This window comes from Tetrao urogallus, assembly GCF_951394365.1.
Source record: "Tetrao urogallus genome assembly, chromosome: 3".
Classification (NCBI taxonomy): Eukaryota; Metazoa; Chordata; class Aves; order Galliformes; family Phasianidae; genus Tetrao; species Tetrao urogallus.
The window spans coordinates 3,798,479-3,821,485 of NC_136815.1; positions in this window are offsets into that span (position 1 = coordinate 3,798,479).

Here is a 23,007-nt window from a genome sequence, read left to right on the forward strand (position 1 = left end):
CGTAATTCCCTATCACCATATCATAAAAATGCATAAAGCCCCATTTTCTGTTTCCAGTATTACATCTCCCCTCCCTTCCCTTCATATTACACAGAAAACAGTCCTGTTTTTACTCATGTATTTCCTCCCATTTTTCTCTATCCCAGTCCTCAAGAGTATTCTATTTTTGCCTGTGTGTTACTGTGAACATCCTCCTTATTGAAAGCCTCCCAACATTCTGTCATCAGTAATTTTAATTAGCACTTTTCTACCTTTTCTGGCAGGAGCATCAATAGTGATCCTCAGACCAATAATTATAAAATAACTGAAATCGTTCTTCCTTCCTTCCTCTATTTCTGCACAGCGATCCAGCTTCAGTTGGAAGAGTATATTTGCTGTCTGGTCTAGCCTGCAAGTCTGCTGAGGAAGGAGCTCCCTGGAGCCTGACAGAGACCATGTACAAACCTTCTGGGCTAAGGAAGTCAATGAGTCACCCATTTTATTTTTATTTTTAGTTTTTTTAGCAACTATTCTAATAGCCCAGTTCTTTTACATAAGGTAGACAGCAATGCTAAACCCATGATTACACCTGTGATAGAAGTGAGGATCTGGGATCTGCTCAAGCCAGGGCTGCCCAGGACAAAGAGAAATGCAAAAATGGAACTCAAATGCACTAAAGGCAGGAGCGGAGAAATAGGGACTTTTAAAATGACTGCTTCAGACTTCAAATGTTAAATACACTCAGTGACTGATAAGCATGAGAACAAGTAGTCATGTGTAAGTATTTTCTTAAAAGAGAATACACCCAGTCTTGAAATAAGAGAACAGTCAAGACAAGTGCCACCATGGAAAAGAAGTGAGGCCAGGGACCCCAGAGCAAGCTTGTCTGAAGCTACTTTCACATTTCCCTGCAACTGGTATGCTTATTTGCAATCATAAAATCATTTAGATTGGAAAATACTTCAAGATCATCATGTCAACCATTAATTAATTAACACTACCAGGGAGGTTCAGGTTGGATATCAGCAAAAGGTTCTTCACCAAGAGGGTGGTCAGACACTGGAACAGCTCTCCAGGGAAGTGGTCACAGCACTGAGTTTACCTGAGTTGAAGTAGCATATGGACAACACACTCAGACATATGGTCTGATTTTTGGGTGGTCCTGTGCAGATTCAGGAGTTGGACTCAATGATCCATGTGGGTTCTTTCCAACTCAGGTTATTCTGTGATTATGTGATCCTTATGGGTCCTTTCCAAATTGGGATATTCTACGTTTCTAACAGTCCACCACTAAACCATGTCCCTCAGTACCACATCTACATGTTTCTTGGACACCTCCAGGGTTGGTGACTCCACCACTACCTGTTCCAGTGCATTATCACTCTTTCTGAGAATAATTTTTTCCTAATAGCTAACCTGAACCTCCCTTGGGGCAACTTAAGGCCATTGCATATTGTCATTATCTTTTCTCAGGTGGCAAGTGATAGGACATACAGAAACTGTCTCACAAAGCTCCCAGAAAGAGTGGCAATGCATTGGAACAGGTTGTGCTGGACTCACCAACACTGGAGGTGCTTTAGAAACACACAGATGTGGCACAGAGTGCCACGGTTAGTGGGCATGGTGGTGACGGGTCAGTGGCTGGACTAGGTGTCTTCGTGGTCTCTGCCAACCTTACTGACTGTATGATACCCCACTGGCTGCAACCTCCTTTCAGTGTAGAGAGCAATGAGGTCTCCAGTGTAAGCAACCCCAATTCCACCAGCTGCTCCTCGGAGGTATTGTCTCCAGCCCCTGCAAAGCTTCTATTGCTATTCTCTTGCAGCGAGACACAGAGAAAACGAGCTCGAGCGTGGAGAGCTGCCTCTGAGACACAGAGAGGAGGACGAGGCGTTAAGCTTCACGAGCTCGCCCCTCTTTCCCTCGGCCCAAAGGGATCGCGCCTCAGGGAAAGGAGCGAGAACGAATCCTGTGAGGGCGAACGGAACCGCGCCCGCTGACAGCACCGGAGGCGGCGGCCGACGGCTCCGCCACCTGAGGCGCCTGCGCAGGCGGGGCGGGTGCTCCCACCTCCTCGGTGCGAGGGGCGGCAGCCTGACCCCCTCCCTCCTCCCCCGCAGCCATGTTAGTGCGGGGAGCGAGGGAGGGAGAGGGCAGCGCGCATCCCATGGTGCAGCGCGCCGGGAGGGCGGGGGAGCGGCCTGGAGTGGCCGGGGCAGGGAAGCTGGGAGGCAGGCAGGGAGGGAAGCGAGCGAGCGAGCAAGCAAGCAAGCAAGCAGGCAGGCAGCAAGCAAGCAAGCAAGCAGGCAGCAAGCAAGCAAGCAGGCAGGCAGGCAGGCAGGCAAGCAAGCTAGCCAGCTAGCCAGCCAGCCTCCTCACTGCGCACAGCCACCGAGAACGGGGCGAGCAGCGCTGCTGCGGGACCACCTCACGGCTTCACCCATCTCCGGGCCGCCGGGGCGGGACGGGGGCGGCTGCTCGCAGCGCGGTGAGTGCGTGAGGAGGGGGCGCCGAGGAGCGGAGCGAGGCGGCCCGACTTACATAACGGGGAGGGGGCGTCCCTGGGGGAGGTTGGGCTGGGGGAAGGGCGGGGCGGGCAGCGGTTTGCCTTCCGTCCCCCCACCGCCTTGGGGGTACGGCTGTGCGTGGGGAGGCTGTGCGCGCACGGAGCCGCGCTGCGAGCGGAGGACTCCGGCTGAGGGTTGGGGGGGTTATGCGGAGAGCCGTGCTGGGAGGCCGCGGTTGAAAGGGAAAGGGGAGCTGCGGGCGTGCTGCATCCCGCCGGCCTCTCCGCCCTGCCGCCCGGCTCCGCGGCTCGGCCGGCTCGGTCCCACCGGATGTGGAGCGGAGCGGAGCGGGACGGTCCGTCGAGTAAACAAAGGGGAAAGGGTAGGGGAGGGGGGGATCCCCGTCTGGTTCGCCCCTTCCTCCTCCCGGGAGGGCCGGGGGACGTGCGGCTGCGGTGAAGCGCTTGAGGCTTCTTTCTTACGCACAATGCCGGTTTTCGCATCCATTCCCCTTCCAAACTTTCCTCCTTTTAGGAGCAGGGCGGGCAGTCTCTGTGATATATTTTCTTTTTTTTTTTTTTTTCTAGCTGGAGGACTGTAGCTCACTGTAGTGCTTCATTGCGAGCCGGCTGGCGGTCGGGCTGATCGAAATGCTCTGAAGGCAGAGTTTACCCTGCAGGCCCCAGCAGCGCCGTTTGACTCGGCGGTGTCAGCCCGCAGCGCCGTGTTTGATGGCAGTAATAGCGGTGCTGTAGCGAAACGTGTCAAACAACAAAAAGTTCGCTTGAAAGGAGAAGCGCTTGGGGATTGCTGCCGAAGTAAACGGGATTTAAATGTGTTAGCTTACAAGTGGTGTTGCTGTTCCCCCTTAAAGATTCAGGTTCTCTTGGTTTTTCAGTATTTTTTTTTGTATTGGAAAAGCCCCGCATTCTTCCCAGCTAATCTGTCGTTAGCATCTCTGATTTTATTAAACCTGACTTAGGTCAAGAGCATGGCTGGGTGGGGGCCAGAAAATTTAGTTACACAGCTATTCAGAACAGCTTGTTATCTTACTGATGTTGTCCATGTCCGAAATACCCCCGCTTCCTTTCTCCACCCATCTCCTTTCTGATTCCCTCTACAATTGGGCTGTTATCCACCACGTTTCTGTGTCGGAACACCTTTGCTCCTCTGGTGTGGTTTGCAGAGTGAGGGCCACAGTCTTCGGGTTTCCTGATATGAGATTTATAGCAGAAGTAAGTATGTATATTTGATAAGTTTAATGGATATGAAATCCTGGGGTATTACTAAGAAGAACAAAAAAAGAAAAGGGAGAAAGCATTTCTTTAGTTGCTGTGGAACATTTTCTCTCTGAGAAATACACTAATACACTCTTGAGTAGCTTTTTTTTTTTTTTTCAGTAGTCAGAAATGAATCTGTCCTCTATTCTGTTTCCTCTATCTGTCCTGTACTATTACATTTTAAATCCAGCATTTGCGGGTTGATGCTGAGCTGGGATTGATGCTTGCGTTGGTTGACCTTTTGTTTTTATAGAAAGGGTAAAATGTACACGTGCAAGGAAGATGGGATGATACTTATTTGTCAGCAGCTCTAAGCTTTATTCAGCTTTAGGTATTAATAAAAGTGTGAAGAGTGTGCAGTTGACATAGCAATCAACTGGTAGTGCTGGCATTGGAGAGCTTCATCCAGAAACGAATATTCTTAGAATAGCACTCTGCTATCTTGAGGGTGTGATTTGCTGAAAGAGCTCTAAAAAAAAAAAAAGTTGTAATTTCTAAAGATCTGATGTGGTGATGCAACTTTGCTTCAAAGCGATTGCACGTTGTTGAAAGGACTTTGTTAAATATAATGGTTTACCACATTATGACTAATACTTGAAAGGGGGAAACGTTGGTTTTGTAAATTCCACCAAACTAGTGTGTGTTTGGGGGGGGGATTAGGAGAATAGAGAAGCACTGGTTCTTTTTGAAGATGAAGTACTGAACCAAGTAGGTCTGATGGTTTAGCAGATTAATTTCTATTTGTAATTGACTATTCTTATTTTTTTGTTCAGTGTTGATCAGTGTTTTCTCCCACTCATTCACTGCGGTGCGCAGTAATCATAGACTCACCAAGGTTGGAAAAGACCTCCAAGATCATTCAGTCCAGCCATCTCCCTGTCGCCAGTGTTTCCCACTGGTAATAATAACGTCCTCATTCCGGACAGCTGTCAGTGAAAATGCAGTTGTGTGACTCTTTACCTCTGTCAGATGTGGTTCCCAGATGCTGTTTTTCCTCTCGTGCAAGTGTAGTTCTAACATTCCAGGTATCACTGCTGAGTACTTTGGACATAGCGACTTAATTTCCTGAAAAGGTTGTGGTTATAGGGCAGTATTTAAATCTGCAATGAACAAGTTCTCACTGTATCATTGCCCTCTTGTTTGGAGTGGCAGCAGAAGTTATTTCAGTCTCATGATTTGCGTATGGTTGACATTTAGGAAGTTGTGATGTCCCATGTGCTATACCACAGTCTTAATACAGATATTTAGATGGTGGTTGATGGGTGATCAGAAGGACCTGCTGAGGAATGTAGTTAATTAGGATCTGAACCTCTGGTTTTGTACTGTGGATTTAATTTTTTTTTCCCTTTTCCTTGTAAGTTTGTGTTCTTTCTACCATGAAAGTTTCCTAAGTTAGTTTACTCTCTGTTCAGCATTTAGTGTTCCTGACTGGGAAGCGTCTTGCTACCAGGCTGTCTTTTGAGTGATTTGCCTCAAAGACGGTGGTTCTATATTTAAAAAATAAGTCGAGTAGCTTGATTTGACTTTCTTCACATGAATGAAAGCAGGCCTGAGAGAAACAGTTTTAATTACTCTGTGGGTTGTGCTGCAGGGTGTTTGAATTGCTGATGCTTGCAAGGTGTGTTCTGAAAGCTCTGTCATGTGTCGTGTCTCTCCAACCAACAGCACGGGGAACCTTATGTGTGGAAGAAACGTTGTCAGAGCTTTGCCAGAGGTGGGATGAGACTTGAAACCTGGTGCTCTTTGGCTTTGCCAGCACTTGAAATGTACAGGTGCACATCACTGATTTTGAGAGCATTTTGTATATCAGGAAGAAACCGGAGAACAGTTTCTGGAATCTGGCTTGCAAAGTTTAGTAGCAATTTCCATCAAGTAAAAATTGGAATGGAAGAGGTAAATAATGAAAGATGAAGGGCCGCAGGCTTTGTTGGAGAACATTTTTCTCTTAGATCAACCTTTAATGTGAGTCCTTCCAAATTGCAGTCAGATGTGCAGCAGTCCACAGCTGAACTGCTAAAAATTGTCCTGTATTGGATTCCCTTTGTTCCCTATGACTTAAAGGTTTGTTTCCCCTCTGATGCTATTCGTTGTTTTACCTGCTCTTCTGTTCCTTTTTTTGTGTGTGGTACAGAAAGGGCATGTGCCAGAAGCTCAAACAGTGTTATGTAGATTCCTGCTTACTGAAGTATTGCTTCTTTATTTTTGCCGGGAAGGGGAACTGAGTAACTCCAACTCCGTTCTGTTTTGCTGCAGGGTTCCAGCGTCATACGGTCAGTTTAGAGCTTAATCCTTAAGATGAATCTTGGCTCTTTCCCTCATTGGAACTGTAATTCAACTCATTTCAAGACCCTGGTCTAATTTCCTTCCTGCTAATCACAGGCACGTAAGCAAACGGTGTGCATCGGTTGTCCTGGAGACAGTGGTAGGAGATCACAGACTCTTCACTGCTTTCACTCCGGGTGTGCTGATGAAACAGTAAACTTAAAGACATTTGGACAGTGTATACGTGAGCACCTTCAAAGTGAGACCCTTCTCATTGCTGTCACCGATTGCATGGTCTGAGTGATAGAGCCAAAGCTGTTGGATACAGTAAGAAGGAGGTCAGAGGGCTCTACCGACTGCTTGCTGCTTCCTGCTGCCGCTTGGGTTTCTTTTCATTGTTTGCCTTCACATGAAAATGTGCAATTCCTGCTTTTGTTTTAATTTGTTTTGGGGGAGGGGAGAGGGAGCACACCATTCCAAGCTATTAAATGTCTTTGGAAGGCAGATATGGTTTTTCTTTCAGTCCTGTTAAAGTTCCTGGGAAGGATTAGAAACGGCAGATGTTTGTTATTTTTCTTTTCCTTTTCTTTTTTGACTATAGGAAGGAGGAGCTCCTGCTCTTTCCTGTTTCCTCGCTTCTAGGGTAGCAAGTAATTGGATTGCTAGGAAGTAGCAGAAGGCTGATTTAGCAGAAGCTCTAAAATGTGCTAACTTGATATGTTTCTTACATTTGAGTGCACCTCTTTATCCAGGGGCCCAGCATTTTCCCTGACCTTTTCTTAGTGCTGCAAAGTGCTTTCTGATGTAAGCAGTAGGAGTCATCTGCATTTAGTACTTATTTCTTAAAGATGCTTCAGTAAATAGGTTCAGGATCAGTGCTAACAAAAGAAGGAAGCACTGATGGTGCTAATAACAGACTTGTTACACATCCCAGTGATTGAGTTATGCCCAGCAGTGGGGGTTGTTGCCGTCAATGCCAGTTTCAAGCCATGGGTTCTATGATTGGTGTGAATGCTGAGACAAGAGTGTTCACAATGCCCTGTGGCACTGGGAGCCTGAAATTCTGTAAGCAACATTAAAAGGTAACTTCTTACTGGTTTTAAGAGTACTTTGTAAATTACTCTTTTTGTGAAATGCAGAGTTCAAGAATATAATCTGCTGCCACTCGTATTTTTACAAATATATGTTCTTGATGTCATTCTTTTGACTGAGTGGTTGTAATCTTTCTGTCTTTTGTGGTTTTCTTCAGAATACTGCCTACTGTTTCTCTAGCAAAGATTGGTGCATAAAGGAGAAAAATTCAGTTAGTGTTAAGTGAAGTACAGCTCCTTTTCTCTTTCTGTCCAACTAACCAGGCTGTTTCCCACTTTTATTACTTCTATTTCTCAATGCTTTTCTTTAGGCAGAAATTCCTGTTGCTTGGGGCTGAGTGCTCTTGTGATTTGTTCACTGCATTATTTTCCCTTGGATTTTAGCTGTCTCCTTCATCCTGTTTCCTGTTCTTCCTTGGTTTTGTTCTTCCTTGCTCTTCATAGTGGAAGCTGTTTCAAGGTGAGGATATTTCTTCATAACAGATCTGACAACCTGGGCAGTAGCATACAGGAGAAACGTATGCCACAGGTACCTTCAGAGTTGCTTGAACTTACTATTGATAAAGAGTTAACTGTAATACTTTCATTTTGTATGAGTCCTTATCTCCCTTTCTTCACACCTCCCCCAGTGATTCCAGAACTGACTGAGGGATTGTTGTATTTCTGTTGTGAGTTCCAGTACTGCAGCTTTTGCTAACTGCTGGTGCAGAGAGATAGCAAACACTGATACAACCGCAGCGCTGGAAGTCAGGAGGCAAGAATTATACATAAGCCACAGAAAAGGTAGAAATAATTTTTTTCTATCTGATGCTGGTTAAGCTGATTTCATTGCTGTGCTCAGACTTTGCCTGCCAGCGAATAAATGCTTGGTAGTTCTGAAGAGCTCGCTGTAAGAGGAGCGTGAAGGAGCCACGCACAGGGAAGAGCAGAAACCATGATGTTGGGTAAAAGCTGTTCATTTAAGGTGCTGCTTGGAAGGAGCCTTGACATGGCTATCTCAATTAATTCATGTTTGTGAGTGAACCTTACACAGTGGTTGGCTTAGAACTGCACTTGCATTTACTGAGTAAGATGCACTCGCATTTAACTCAGCTAGTAGGAACAAAAGCAGCTTGATAATATGTGTGTGGGGAAAAAAAAGCTGCAGGTCAGAGGGTTTTAATTTCTCATTTCTGTATTTGTAGAGTATGTATTATACGAGACAGTTCTAAAAAGTGATGAAATGAAACAGTAGTTTTCTATCACCATTCTTCATCTGGGAAACTTGCACACTGCTGACATGTGAGTTTCTGTTGCTGGCAGTGAAGTTTTTGCAGATGTTACAAACCAATTTCTTTTCTTCTGTTAACAGCACAGTTACGGGAGTGCTGTTGATAAATGCAGAAGCAACTTTGAATTTTATCAGTTCTCATTTTCTATTTCAGACTGAAGCCCTTTATGCCAGAAGTTTCTAGATCCTGGATGGTTTATTAACTATCTTGTTTTAGTTTCCAAAAATCAGAAAGCTGTTTTTCTGCCATTTTTTGGTGCTTCTCGTCTCTGCAGCCCCTATTCCTGCTCAGTTTAGTGCATTTTCAATGTTGTTTGCTCAAACATGCACTTCAAAGATGCTTTTCAAAGTCTACAAAAGCTGAGTAAGTTTGGATGTGCGTGGTGTTGGTTGCTTATGGCTCAGTGTGTGGTTAACCTTGTGATGTTGCAAAGAAATCTACCTCTTATGTGGTGTATTGTTTGGTGGCCCTGCTAGGCAGGGGGGTTGGAACTACATGATCCTTGAGGTCCCTTCCAACCCGGGTGATTCTGTGATTCTGTGTATTGGGGATAAACACTTGGAAACATTACAGTTGGAAAATACTGCTGAGGCCATCAAGTCCAGCCATCAACCCATCACCACCTTGCTGAGTACTGCTAGGATTCAGCTAGAATGCTGTCCTCATTTGTGGCACCATCCATCCAGAAAAGGTTTTTCTCTCTTGGGATGCTTTCAAGAATGATCAGATACCTGAAGTGTACGATGCGTGAGAACTGAACAAGTTACAGTGCTCATGTTTTATCTACTTATAATCTTATTCGTATGTGTTAGGCTACTTATGAGAAGGGAGAAGATAAGGGCTTGGGAGGGCCAAAATGAGATTGCTTACTTAAGTAGGAGGGCTTGAAGTATTGAGTTACTTCTAATGTGAAGAGTAATTGAGTGTTGAAATAGATTGGGAGTGGTTCTCATCACTGTCAGTCTTTAAGAACCAGTTAGTTATCTGTCAGAAGGGAGATGCTGTCTGTCCTATTTCAGGAGTGCCACATTCCTTGAATGGCCTCGTGAGTTGTATCTACTGAATTTGGGGATGTTAATAGGTAAAGAACGTGGCTTTTCAGCTTTACACTGATAGTGTGGCTCACAGTCACCCCAGCAGCTCTGAGCAAATCCTGGTACTTTGCAGTTCTGGTGTAAATCTGTTGCAGGCAAAGCATCTTGTGTTTGGTTTGTGGCATGTTGCTTCAGTAACATCTAAAAAGCTCAGGAAGATCCTTGCCATAAGTGAAATTATCATGCTCTTTTATGTTTTATATTACCTGTACATGACTGGAAAACCTGAGCTAAAAAGTGCTTACTGATACTGCAACAACTAGTTCCATTGGCATTTGGTTGTACCTTTATAAATTTCACTACAGAATATGTGCCAGGCCACTAAACTGCATGAGCAAGTCAGTAAAATAGCCTTAGACAATGATACTTCTTGGTATAATGAGTGTATTTCATTGCATATTGATAAAATGAGAGTCTTTATTTCAGAAGAGTAGCGTGGAACTTCTGTGAATTTGTGTTGCACTCTTAGTGCCTAGCTTGTGTTTGGATGTTGCCAGTAGGCTTCCTCTTAATTGTAACTTACATGAGTCTGTTTTAAAGCAAGTCAAAGTATTTCTCAGCATTTTGTAACGGAAGGAGTAAGTAACTGTTGAGATTAGGAAACAGAATTAAGAATTAAGTAGTGAAAAGGTGTATGGAGACAAATCGTGGTGTGGTCTGCATGCCTGTGTACTCAGCACAGCCTCTGCTGGAAACTGGTATTATGGCATGTCCTTCCTTTCAGATGTTCCTTCTGAAAATAAACTGATGGATTGAATAGCATTTTTAAACCTTGAGTTAAAAGTTTTGTGCAGAAGTTGCTTGAATTAGATGACTCTTCATCAACATGGTAATTGAATGTTGATTTCAGATTTATGTATTGTAGAATCATGGAATGGCCTGAGTTGAAAAGGACCACAGTGATCATCTGGTTTCAACCCCCTGCAATGTGCAGGGTGGCCAACCACCAGACCAGGCTGCCCAGAGCCACATCCAGCCTGGCCTTGAATGCCTCCAGGGATGGGGCATCCACAACCTCCTTGGGCAACCTGTTCCAGTGCGTCACCACCCTCTGACTGGAAAAACTTCCTCCTGGAGCCTTCTTTTCTCCAAACTAAACAAGCCCAGTTCCCTCCACCTTTCTTCATAATGTAGTCTTTTGTAGTCTACTTCTGCTTAGCGATGTGTTTGTATGTTGTATGGTTTGGAGGAAAAAAGATAATCCCTTCCAAGGAGTTCAGTAGTGCATTTTTTTAGTGCTGACATACATAAATTGTGCTGAATATATGAAATGGACAGTAGTATATCAAGAAAAAACAATTTCCAGAGGCAAATAATATTCCTTCCATCTTGTATATATGTTTTTTGGTGTAGGTTTAGGATTGATGTTGGTAGGAGAAATGGAGGAGGGAGCACATGGCATTGGTTTCTATTGTGGGAACGTTCTGGCTCTTAATGCTTTGTGAATATTCAATTGAGTTAATTGCTCATATTTCTCTTGTTACAGAAGGAAACAAAAATAACGCAGTCAGTGCTGCTGTAAAACTTAGTCCAAGAGTGGTGCAGAATCGAAGCGCCAAATCTACCTACCTCCATCTGCTCCCCAACGTTTGTCAGCATTCATTTTTTATAAGAAACTGAGTGTTGACTTTCTGCATTTTATTGCCTTGTTGCCTGAAGTTCACTGCACACATGGAAGAAATCCACTTGGTTGTTTATTAAGGAGATTAGATGGCTTCAGAAGGAAGAGGTGTACAGCACAGGAGATTAATCCTAATGGGGATTTAAGGGAAAGTTGAATTGTGTCTTAGGCTACCAAGCCTTCCTTAATTCAGCCTTAGTAAGAGGGGGAAGAGTCGGTTTGTGAGTGGAGGTACTGCTTGCCTCATGCTGTTTCAGTGCTTTTAACAGCTATGTCTTTATGCCTTGCTCTGTTTTCAGAGAAAGGGGATAGGTAATTTGTAGGACAGGAGTGTATATCACTGGCTTCATTTTACAACAGAATCAGCTTTTTTTTTTTCTCCCTTAAAGCAAGCAGAATGCTTCAATTGCTTCATAATCTAAGGAAAAATATAGATCACAGGAGCTTCTGTCCCTAGGAAACTATTACTGGAGTTATGTAATGTATTCAGAAATGCTTTTTTGAAGAAAAATGGGAATTGCATTGATGTTCTTCCTTTCAAGTCTTCGTTACTTCTGTTGAAAAAGGCATTGCGTGGCAGTATTTCCAAGGGGGAATGGGAACCTTGGTCATGCCATAGCAAGCAAAAGGTCGCAGAGTGGAAGCATGGGAAGGTAAAGACTGCAGCAAGTTAGGAAAACAAACATGCATGAAGTACATTTGCTTTAATACCTTGCTATTGAAGCTGATAAAAGCAAAATAAGGCAAGACCTTGTGGCTTGCGGAGTTGAGGTCAATTGTGGGAAGTCATGATGAAAGCAGTGAGTTGTGACCAAGCATCTGAAGCACAGGCAGCATGAAAAGGAGGAAGGGAGGGGGAATGCAGAGACCATATGCATATAACATTAGAGCTTAGTGCATGCTTGTCACCTGAAACATGGTACCTTCTTGAATTGAGCCTGCTTTACAGCAGTTCCAAGTGTTGTTATGGTCAGCGTTGAAGTTTGAAGTTGGTAAATTTCTCTTTATAGCTGATTTTAATGAGTGGTAGTTTTTGAGAACAAGAGACAACAGTAAATTTGGACTCTTTCACTTTGTGGTGGTTTTAATGTGATACGGATGTGAGACAGTAGTGAAGTTTGCCCTTCTTCCCCCACTTACTGGTTAGAACAGTCTGGTTTTGTGTTTTTCTGCAGAACTGGTGGTGGTTAAGCTGAGTGGCTGTGTGGTTGTGCCTTGTTTTGATGCACTTAGCATGTGCATTTGGGTTCAGTGTGTCAGTTTCAAACTCTGTTTTAATGATTAGGTTCTTCTGGTGTCTGAGTCCTTGAGCAATGTTAAGGACGAACTAGTGTTCGTATCCCAACTGTTCCAAAACTTCTCAAGATAGTTGCTACTTCAGCCTTGTATCGGTATGTAGAGTTGGTGGGTGTAGAGTTCAGTGCTGCCCTGACTGTTACGGAACATTCCTTAAAGGCTTTGTGTTGTTTATTCATCCAGAATTGCCATGGAATGGCTTGGGTTGGAAGGGACTTCATTAGGTTCACAAAGGCTCACTTTCTGAGCTTGTCGAGGTCTCTCTGCATGGCATCCCTTTCCTTCAAGGTGTCAGCCACACCACTCAGCATCATCATTGGTGTCATCAGCAAACTTGCTAAGGGTGCAGTCAAGGCTGCCATTGATGAATGTGGTGAAGAGCACCAGTCCCAAGACAGACCCCTGGGGGACACCAGTCATCTCCAGCCTCCATGTGGACACAGTGCTGCTCACCACAACCTTCTGTCTGCAGCCGTGCAACCAATTCCTTATCCCCCTCAAATCCATCTCTCACCAGTTTAGAGTTAAGGATGTGGTGGGGGGACCACATCAAAGGCTTTGCACAAGTCCAGGTAGATAACACTGATTGCCTTCCCATTGTCCACCAAAGTCTTTGCTCCATACCAGACTGGTCAGGCATGACCTTTCTTGGTAAAGCTGTGCTGGCTGTCCCAGATCACCCACTCATCCTTCACGTGCTTTAACGTGTCTTGTAGGAGGATCTGTTTCATGATCGTTAGTAGAGTGTGTTGAGGGCTGTGCTATTTTCTCTTTCGGTGCTGCTCCTGAAAGTGCTGCAGGCAGATCCATTGCTCCTATTGCTCAAAGTGGAGGAGCTGTGTCTGTACATCTGTTTGTAGATCAGGTAGAAGAAGTGTCCTGTTGCTGTCCATCCTGTTTACAAGGGTAGATGGTGATAGGACAAGGGGGAATAGTTTTAAGGTAAGACAGGGGAGGTTTAGGTTAGATATTAGGAGGAAGTTTTTCACTCAGAGGGTGGTGAGGCACTGGAACAGGTTGCCCAAGGAGGCTGTGGGTGCCCCATCCCTGGAGGCATTCAAGGCCAGGCTGGCTGTGGCTCTGGGCAGCCTGGTCTGCTGGTTGGTGACCCTGCACATAGCAGGAGGCTTGAAACAGGATGATCGTTGTGGTCCTTTTCAACCCAGGCTGTTCTATGATTCTGTGAAGAGCATCTAAAAACATATGTATACATGTATAACTAGCAAAAATAATAGCATCACAATTGTGATAGCCGTAACTAATGTTAATCTCTGATAAAGAAAATACTGTGTCCAGAAATTGGTGTTCCTGTTCTTTCCCTGCGCCGGCATTGTTCCTGGAATCTTTTCTCTCCTGTTAGTGGGGGTGTCCTATAACTTTCTGTAGTGCTAAGCAGGCATTTCTACACATGTATAAGGATAAAAATATTGCACGATGGCAGAAGTTGCTCTACTTGGCAGATCAAAGGTAGAAGAGAGTGAATGAAGGTGGGGTTGTTGGCTGTAATGGTCCAGCTTTGGCTTTGTAGGGCTTGAGGTGATTAATCTGTTATCTGGAAATGGTGTTGGGGATCCGAGGGAGAGGGGAGTTTGTGAAGAAGAAATGAATGGAGAGATGAGAAAAGAGCAATGAGGGTAAATGTCCTTCAAGAATGTGATCAATGAGCATTTAGGCACTAAAATACAAGGAAGCTGAGAATGTTCTGTGCCTAAAATATATTTAGTGTTTGTTTTCTTGGATACTTGTCATTGGTTTGTCTTGAAAGGTCTCTGTGTTGAAAATCTCTGACTGGAGGGAGAAGCTGGCAGTCAAAAACCAGTTTCAGGCAGTGTACTTGGAGGTTTAGATCTCCAGGTAAGATGCTCTTATCTTTTAATTAAAGAAGTAGGTAGAATTAGGGGTGATTTAAAGAGGAAAATAAGGCAGTCATAGATAAAAGTGAGTTTAAAAAAAAAAAAAAAAAAAGATAACGCCAGAGGAAATGGAACAATCTCAACTAGTTGGGAAAAGTATAAAAAGGAATAATTTCCACCAAGGAAAAAAAAAAGTGTATTAAACTTAACATTTAAATGTTGTCAGTTTATAGAAAATTTTCCCTTTTTGGAGAACGGTAAAGAAATTTCAAAAGCTATGGAAAGTTCTCTCTTCAAAAGCACAGGGAAATAAATCTGCTGTATTTTGATTTAAAGAAACCACGTTGTAAGATATTTCAACTTTTAAGCAAAATGTATAAATGCACACTATTGTGATGAACCCAAAACATTTTGTATATTAAATCTTCTTTGACCAGTTTAGATATTTTCAGTGCTTATCCCAATCGCAGTGAGGCTAATTGGTGTGTTCTTGCGTAGGGTTGCAGCTGGTCAAAGCTGAATTGAGCACAGAAGACTTGTTATCACCTCTTGTGTCCCAAGGTTAACCAGTAAGCAGTAGGAAGATGCACCACGAAGACAGATCGTGGGGGATATGCTTGGGAATTGCTGTCAGTGTAGGAGGGATGAAATAATCCTGTGTTGGGATCATCTCTGCCTGTCTCATGCTCTTCGCAGTGGTAAAGCAAAGGGCTTTTTATCTGTGTTCTAGAGATGCTCTACAACATCAAATCAGTACAGTGTTTGTGTGCTGAATTTTACACACATGGGTAGTTATATAGAAAATCAGTAGGATAACTGGTGGAAAATCTATTCTGCTTGTAGGTGTTTGCGTTATTGATGTCTGAACAATTAACATAATATTTCTCTGGTATTTGTTTGGAGCATTTTTGTTATGCACGAGGAGCTCCCACAGCTGTAACTTGCTATTGTTTTAACAAATGCTTTAAGGGTACCACTGACGTAATTTCCCTGAGTGTTGGAAGGTCATTTCTATCAGCCTTGGAAGCTAAAAGTAGCTTTTGCCATATCAAAGAAAGTGTTTCTTTAAATAAATCAATAACCGCGTGGATTTCTCAATCTGCCAAGCAGTCTCTTGAGGAATTGCCCTTTTCATAAAGGATGTAAAAGCTTGCCATGATGTCATTCCCATTGTGTTAATCGTTGTGTTCTCACACGTTGTCCCAGATAACGACTGATTCCCTGCAGTATTCTGGGGGAAGCTGTCATTTGCTGCTCAGGCTAATAGAGATGATAGGTCAGCTGGCTGCTGGGACCCTCTCAGCAGATCAGGATGGTTTTTAATGTGGCGAAGTTATGCGTTAGAAACAGAGGAAATCTGAGATGTATTTGATGTACTTTGCTCTCCTGCATGTGGGCATTATGCTGTGATACGCATGCACCAATCTGGCCGTACTTCTTATTCCTATAGGGAAGTTACTAAGTTAACTTTTAACATTGCACAACAGCTGTGTAATGTAAGGTTAAAATTCAGCCTGAGTTGTGCACAACAATCTCTGTGTGCTGCTAATGTATGAATGGTGTAAGGAGAAGGCAGTATGTATTGTGTTCCATTGCTTCACTTACATTCAGACATCTACGTTTTTGCGTCTGTTCGTGTAGAATTTGCAAGTGCTTCAGTTTTCTATTTATTGTAGGATCTGGAATGGCCTGGGTTGAAAAGGACCACAATGATCATCCAGTTCCAACCCCCTGCTATGTGCAGGGTCACCAACCAGCAGACCAGGCTGCCCAGAGCCACAGCCAGCCTGGCCTTGAATGCCCCCAGGGATGGGGCACCCACAGCCTCCTTGGGCAACCTGTTCCAGTGCGTCACCACCCTCTGAGTGAAAAACTTCCTCCTAATATCTAACCTAAACCTCCCCTGTCTTAGTTTAAAACCATTCCCCCTTGTTACAGCATAGGTCAGTACTAAAAGAGAGTTCATTCTGGTGGTTTTTATTCTTACCTGAACAAAACTAAGCTGCTTGGCACAGGTCCTTTTGGTATTGCTGTTTTTTGGCATGAGTTTACCTCGTCAAATTCAGTTCTCATGGAAATCTTCTAGTGGCCTTTGTGTGTGGGAGAAGCAGCTAATGTGAATAAAGGCTGAGAAACAGTTCTGTAAAATGTGATTTCTTTCTGCTTAGTTCTGCCTTCATCACCGGACCCTATGTTCAAAAGGCAAAAAAACTGAAGAACAAACAGGTTGTTTTTTTTTTTGCTCTTTTGCTAGTTTACTCAACTCTGTGTCTTTTCAATTTGGCCAGTTCCTTTAAGGGAGAAACAAACAAATGCAAACCTCTTTTTGGACAGTCTTACATGTGCATTCTGAGCTATATCTGTATGCATTTGTTACACTGACTTGAATGTCCTGTGATGCACATACCCTGAGGAAATAAATGCTTTTCACTGGTTCCTGATATACACACTTGTTTTCTGGTGTTTTTTTGTGTTTTTTTCTGTGGGTTTTTTTTTTTTTTTTTTTTTTTTTTTTTTTTTTTTAGGGGAGCACTCTTTTTAATTCTAGGCTTGGCTGCTGCTAATGTTTTTGATCACTCATCAGGATTTTCAGCATTCTTTGAACTGCTCTTGCCATTCAGTGGAAGCTATATTAAAGGTTCATTTCAGAATCCTTTAAGGCTTCCCTGCCCCTCGAAACCATAAAAGAGAAATTTTTAAATTCGTGCTCACAAGACCTGCAAAACTGACAGCAGCTTGCTTTGAAGTGTCTATTTTCAGTTCATATGTAAGCCCCCTGGCTTCTGCTTCTGCTTTTCTGGGGTCTTTTAGCTGATGTCTTGTAAACTGGCATGTGCCTGTTGTCATTCATTCCATTGGAAGATTCTAATCTTCATATAGTGGATATCAGTTGTTCGTATTTTATTTACTTTGGATATCTGACTACTGTAAGAGAATAATCTAATCTGTTCTGAATGTTCATTTCAGATTCCATGTTTCATCTTACATCAAGCACCTACTGCTGAGAGCTGGAAGGTCTATTTAAGGTAGGTAGTGATATTTTCCCTTCCTTACTGGATTCTGTTCTAAGTAGAACAGCCTGTACTGATGATGTATTTATTTTGTGCACAAGAGGAACTTAAAAGGTGTCTTCTCACCTACCAAAATGACAGAGCTGGAAACTTGCTGACCAGACTGCCATCCTGGTTTTCTGTCTTTCGAGATCTTCTTGTACATGCAGTTTGCCTTAGGCAAGGCTTTTGCTGTAGGGGGGCCTGACCTTAAGCTGCGTGCAAGAGTAGAGAAGTTGGGTAATCACAGCATTCTTTGTATTACGGGACTGATTTTGGTTGTTTTGTGATTCCTTGGGACTTTTCTCTCCCAGAGTGAATGGTTTTGTTTGCTGATGCCCACTTATATTCTGTGTATGGATGTTTGGAATGCACTTGAGTGTACCTAGAAGAACTTGAGGGATCCATTTTTATTTTGTTGTTCTGACTTAGCTTGCTTTCCTCCTACATTGTTAGTGGTGGCTGGTTTGTGAGCATGTGTTACGTGATATTCTTCTCTAGGCATTGGCTTTAAGCTGTAACGGAATGAATCTCTTGCCTCTTCAATAGTACTTCTGCATGTAGCTTGCTGGTATGGAGAAACCTGAAAACTTGTGTATCACCTGCGTTAGGTTAATATTCTCCTTGCCTGGATTGTAGTAAGCTTGGTAACAGCAGATGTGGCTGCTTGTGTTGTGCAAGGACTGGATCCCAGTGGGATTTCAGCCTGTTATGTTGTACTTCAGCTTTGGTGCACTGAAATGAAAAGCTTGATGGGATCTGTCCATATTTTCACCTTCAGGAGTCAACAAAGGATCACTTAATGCCCCATGACTGCCTACATTTGTAGGGCCAGGTGTCCTTTTGGTGTAATGTCTTATTCTATGCATGGTCTGGATGTTGGCCTTAAATTTTCAGTTTTATAGTACTTGCTTCTACTTTCTGATTCATTTATTCCCTTTTTCTGGTTTGGGGTGCTTGTTGAACAAGTAGTAGATGGAAATCCTTGGGGAAAATAAAACTTTCACCACTCCAAGGAATGAATTGAATGCCTTAAAAAATGGTTGTATTTGGTTCTGTCAGCTGAACTGGAGAAATCTGAAGTACTTCTGTTCAAACAACAAGCATAATTACTGCTATTTTTATCAGTTAAGGCCAAAATTTGTTGCCTTACGTGTTACATTGAATTCCATTTCAGATGGAATAACAGAGGTGGTATTTTGGCTTTTTTAACAAGGAATATTGCTGTATGGTAACTAGACAAAGCAAAGGGGAGGAGGGATAGAACAGGGCATCCCTTCTGCAGTTCTTTATATAAAGGCCTACAAATGAAACCTGTGGTTTCAGGTTTTTTACATTTCCTCTTTTAGTTTGACCTTTTAAAAGGAGCAGCTACTGCTGGTGATGTCATAGGCAAAAAGCACACTTGTGTGTTTTGTGAGCTGAGTTTGTTTGGTCTTTGGAATACATAGTTTGTAAAAGGCAGAAGTGAGTCATATCCTGGTAGAAGCACTACAGCGGAGTATTGATGGGTTTGTTAGGTAAATAACTTGCAGTGCCTTCCCAGATAAGACAGTATGGAAAAGCAGCCCTGTGAATAACAAGGTTTTGAAATAAAAGGGGCAAAGTAAAAAGAAACAGCAAAATACATTCAGTGCGAATTGCAGAAACTTCCAATTTGTCAGGTTAATGTTGAAATATGGATTATTTTTTGGCTGGGGATTTGTTAGGAGGAAAAGATTAGTGCTGCTTACTCTGATTGATATTACGTATGCAAATACCAGAATGACAGTTCCAGTGGAAATGGAGGGAAGAAAAAAAAAATATGTGCTGAGTCTCTTGCTGTGCTAAGAGACCATTATTGTAAATTATATATTCAAATTGCCAGGATTTAAGCTCTTATGTGTACTGTGATGGTCTTTTCATTACACAATCACGTGTCTTGTTCCACAAAACCAGAACCTCATTGGGTACCGAAAACATTTCTCTATTCACTGCGCTCTTTGAGCCCTTCTGTGGCAGAATGGATTTTTCCTGTTGCGTTTGCAGATAGTGTCTGCTTTGGCCTCTTACCTTACATTAATATTTGTATCTATAGTGGATAAATTGCAGAATTTAGGATCAAATGATTACATTTCAGACCTCTACTCACACGAGCCATTTTCTTGTTGTAGTAGCACTTAAAACATTTGCATTCGAAGCAAATCTCTCACTAATTTGAATAGCACCTGAAAGTACTTGGCAGTTCTGTATTTAACCCCCGGGGTATCAAGGCATGTGTCCATGAAAGAGAAACGCATGGTTGATTGTGCAGAGCTTAACTAAATCGCTCTGTTAACATCATCCAGCAACCCTGAATGCGTAGATGACACTGATTGCTTCAGTTCATAAAGTATTCTTTGTCTTCTCCCTGATGCTGAGTATTTATATATTAACAGATGCAGAATAAGGTGGGACTGTGAGCAACCATTGAGATTTATGACTATAGGTAATGGCATGGGCATATGTTGGTGAGTAAAGAGGGACACCGTGGGCAGTAGGTGGTGCTTGCACTTCCACCATGAAGCTTTACCCAAAAAAACCCCCCTGTTCTCCTAATTATGTCCCTACTGGTGATATTGAATGCTTTGCAACATCCTGGTTTTATTTTTAATTTAAATGGAATTAAACCAGTATCTGACAAGCAGACTCGCTGTATTAAACACGTTACTTATTCAAAAACTGTCAGATCACTGAATTAGAATTCTTATTTCTTAAAGTAAGAAGTGTTTGCTTCAAGCCAATAGCACTGGTGTGCTTATAGCTCCTCCTGGCTTCTGGAAGTGGGATTTTGTTGGATTTGTATCTGGTTTATTCTTCTGGACTTCCAAGGCATTGGACATTTATTTTTCCACCAAGCTTATGGTAACTTTAAACTCTTCCAGGCAGGCTGGGCTCACAAGTGAGTGAGTTCATGGGCAGTTCAGTGCAGAATGTGCTCTTCTCTCTGGCTGGGTTCCTGCTGTGCTGAATCTGTATTGGCAGATGTCACCACAGCATTCATTATGCACGGTTTTAAAAGCAATGAACTTGAGTTAAACAAATGCAGTCCGTGCCATGTGATGCTTAATGCCTTCCTGAGCTCTCTGTTCTGGCCTTTGCTCAGGATAGCTGTTGTTCATGAGGTTGCCCCCAGAGCAATTGTTTTTTTTTTTTACATAGAAGTAAGTGGGCTGGGAGGAAATAAATTTAAGTACTTTCTCCTTAGTTGTCTCAACCCTCAGTGGAGTTTAATGCAGCCTGTCTGGGTTGTCTGGGAATATGTAAAGGAGGCAGAGTGAAGCAGAGGTTTGTACCTTCCATCTGGAGGTGCTAGGAGGTTTCTGTGCACCAAAATAAATCAGTTGTTTTACTGCTAGCCCTTCTGGTAACTGTAAGTAGGGAAGTATAAAGCAGTAAGTAATGCTTGTGAACCTATAGGTTGTATTCCTTTGCAGTACAGTTTGGATGGATCTGTAGAATTGTATTCTAACCATGTAATGCTGCTGTTAAAATTTCCAGACTGCTTTAATTTGAGAATTGCAGATTTCTGACTTGGCTAAACACCCATTTCAGCTCAGAAAGACTGAGACCTACTCATACAGAAAACGATTCTTCATGTCTTGGGGCAACCAATTTTCTCACCATCCCAGCCCTGCAAGTACGTACCTGTTGGAATCAGGGTACTGACCTACTCAAATCAGGAAGAGTATCTCAAGTGCAGCGTGCCTGCACATGTTTTCCAGAGTGATGACTGGTGCTTAGCTGTTACGGTGATAGGCTCTTATTTGTACTTGTAATAACGTGGGTTGCATCCACCTTCGATGTTTTAAAAGGCAAATTACTTCTGGTTCCTTATGGTTGTTCTGCTCCACCCTCCTGCTGTATTTTTCGCTTCTCTAAAAATAGACATACTGCTCTTACGGCTGCAGAGTTATATTTGCAGTCAAGTTTGCTGTGAGAACACTTCACTTACCTGACTAGTAAGGTGTAATTGGCCTTGGTCATGTTTTGCCTAATGCATTAGAAGCTGCAATGCCTGTTACTTGCTGCAGGAAGTGCACAAGGCTCTGTAACACTGGTCAAGGAAAGCTGCTGAAATTCCGATTTCTTCCCTCAGCACAATGTTATACAAAAAAAACCCCAATGACCATGACAGTGGTGTGCTTTACATTCCAGAATATCTGAGTTTTGGGCACGTAGTAGGTCAGAGAATCACAGAATGGCCTGGATTGAAAAGAACCACAATGATCATCCAGTTTCAACCCCCTGCTATGTGCAGGGTCACCAACCAGCAGACCAGGCTGCCCAGAGCCACAGCCAGCCTGGCCTTGAATGCCCCCAGGGATGGGGCATCCACAGCCTCCTTGGGCAACCTGTGCCAGTGCGTCACCACCCTCTGAGTGAAAAACTTCCTCCTAATATCTAACCTAAACCTCTCCTGTCTCAGTTTAAGACCATTCCCCCTTGTCCTATCTCTATCCATCCTCGTAAAAAAGATCAGCTCAGAATCAGCCTTTGAGTGCATGCTGATGTGTGTTAACTGGATTCTTGTAAACCGAATGCTTGAAGGGGATTTCTGCAGAGCATCAAGAAGACCAAAATTCAAACCATACCGTAGTATTTCCAAGGCTTGAAAATTCCTGTTTTTACTTGTAAACCTTCCTGTTCTCTTTTCTAATGACTTTTGTTACTGGTTTTGTATCTTGAGTTGTACTTGAGCGATAATGAGTGCCCTCATGCTGCAGGCTTCGCCTGCTAAATATAAGGAGGAGAAAATCAGTGGACACAAAACCATACTGACAATCACAAAATCCTGGAATTGTCTTGCCAGTGATTGCATTTTGCATGTGTGTGTTTGGCTACTCCTGCCTTGGTGTAAAACTGGTCGAAAATCATATGATAAAGTTGTACTGGTTGTTCTAATGCTTCTTTCCTTCTCATCTGTCTAGAGGACACAATAACAGATAGGAGTGAACAGCATGTTGAAATAGTTTGAAATCAGCCTAACCTTTATGTCCAGATAACTTGATACGTCCAGATAACTATAGATAACTTGTCTTGCTTATTCTCTCTGTTGTTTGGAACTTTGTTTCGTAATTCTTCCCCATGTATCATCATTCTTTAGCTTCTAGCTGTTTTGAACAGTGCTTTGGGTTTGCTTGCTAATCGTGTAGCTGAGCAGCCTATATTTACAAAAAGCTTTCTTCTGCTTGCTGTGTTTGTGCTGTCAACTACTTCCATTTAAAATGTTCCAACTACACAGTGGAGTTTTGGGCCAGTTTGGAGCAGAAGTGTTGTCCACAACGTTATGGAAATGGTGCTGTGTTTTCACATGCTTGAATTAATTTTGTGAAATCTATTTACAGTGGCAGGAATTGCTTTTTATTCTTTTGTGTGCTGATCAAACATACCGCTGGCTCATGTATAGAATAGGTGACTGTCAGAAGTCATGTGGATTCCTTAGTTTCCTTCTCCCTGGAAGCTGTGAAAGAGAACTTGCTTCTATGACAAGATACAGAGTGGGCAACTCAAATTCCCTAGGTAAGATTCTAAATAAATGCAGCTTGGGCATTGTTTCTTTATTAGGGACTATGAGAGGGCACGAGAAGGCAAGTAACAGTCTGTAACTGTACCTTGATTGCATTAAACTAGATACCCCAGTGGGAAAGAGCACTGTAAAGGGGTTCAGCTAACAAAACTTAG